A 1,829-nucleotide genomic window follows, 5' to 3' on the forward strand; every position below is an offset into this window, starting at 1 on the left:
TAGCTCTCACATCCTTACATGGCTACTGGAAAAACCGTAGCTTTGACTAGACAGACCTTTGGTGGCAAAGTAATGTCTCTGCTTTTTAATATGCTGTCTAGGTTGGTCATGGATATAGCCAGGTTGAGTTCCTGGATATAGCCATACCTGAAGCCCTTAGTCTTGTCAGTATCACAAGCCAACCAATTTCTTGGGTATTTGAGCTAGTTTCAGTTCAGTTCAGTTCAGTTCAGTCGCTAGTTTAGTGGGTATCTGTTCTTTGCAGTCATGACAGTCTTGACTAATTTATAAATTAGTTTTGGGAAAGGGAAGGGTATTGAAGGAAATAATGTAAAATGTGAAATTGGCTGAACAAAGGTAAAATAGAGGGTCAGGGCCACCACAGACATATATATTCATTATGAATAGGACTTTGAACATTGTGCTGTGCACAATCTCCTCAGATGTATGTCACACCCTGTAGAAGAGCCTTTTTCAGGAGACTAGACATCTATTATGTAGAAAAATAGCTGATTAAATTGTTGCCTGTTTTATCTTGGCACTCTAACAGGGTGTCACCTGAGACTGTGGCTCAAGTGCCTTTGGAGGAAAACATCAGGATGTTGGAATATCTGGGAGCTTCCATGAAGTCTTCAGCAAGGTTGTATAAGATACATACAAACTCCCTCTATCTGCTGCTTCTTAAAGCAGAGTTAGCACTTCTTTGATTTTGTGAAGTTAGCACTTCTTTGAATTTGGCCTTGGAATACGGAATGAAGCAGGGCAAAGACTAATAGAGTTTTGCCAAGAAAATGCACTGGTCATAGCAAACACCCTCTTCGAACAACACAAGAGAAGACTCTACACATGGACATCACCAAATGGTCAACACCAAAATCAGATTGATTGTATTCTTTGCAGCCAAAGATGGAGAAGCTCTATACAGTCAACAAAAACAAGACCAGGAGCTGACTGTGGCTCAGATCATCAACTCCTTATTGCCAAATTCAGACTTAAATTGAAGAAAGCAGGGAAAACCATTAGACCATTCAGGTATGACCCAAATCAAATCCCTTATGATTACACAGTGGAAGTGAGAAATAGATTTAAGGGACTAGATCTGATAGATCTGATAAAGTCCATGATGAACTACAGACGGAGGTTCGTGACATTGTACAGGAGACAGGGATCAAGACCATCCCCACAGAAAAGAAATGCAAAAAAGCAAAATGGCTGTCTGGGGAGGCCTTACAAATAGCTCTGAAAAGAAGAGAAGTGAAAAGCAAAGGAGAAAAAGAAAGATATAAGTGTCTGAATGCAGAGTTCCAAATAGTAGCAAGGAGAGATAAGAAAGCCTTCCTCAGCAATCAATGCAAAGAAATAGAGGAAAACAACAGAATGGGAAAGACTAGGGATCTCTTCAAGAAAATTAGAGATACGAAGGGAACATTTCATGCAAAGATGGGCTCGATAAAGGACAGAAATGGTATGGACCTAACAGAAGCAGAAGATATTAAGAAGAGGTGGCAAGAATACACAGAAGAACTGTACAAAAAAGATCTTCACGACCCAGATAATCACGATGCTGTGATCACTCACCTAGAGCCAGACATCCTGGAGTGTGAAGTCAAGTGGGCCTTAGAAAGCATCACTACAAACAAAGCTTGTGGAGCTGATGGGATTCCAGTTGAGCTATTTCAAATCCTGAAAGATGATGCTATGAAAGTGCTTCACTCAATATGCCAGCAAATTTGGAAAACTCAGCAGTGGCCACAGGACTGGAAAAGGTCAGTTTTCATTCCAATCCCAAAGAAAGGCAATGCCAAAGATGCTCAAACTACCGCACAATT

The sequence above is a fragment of the Bison bison genome, unplaced genomic scaffold (assembly GCF_000754665.1).
Source record: "Bison bison bison isolate TAMUID 2011002044 unplaced genomic scaffold, Bison_UMD1.0 scf7180017864492, whole genome shotgun sequence".
Lineage (NCBI taxonomy): Eukaryota > Metazoa > Chordata > Mammalia > Artiodactyla > Bovidae > Bison > Bison bison.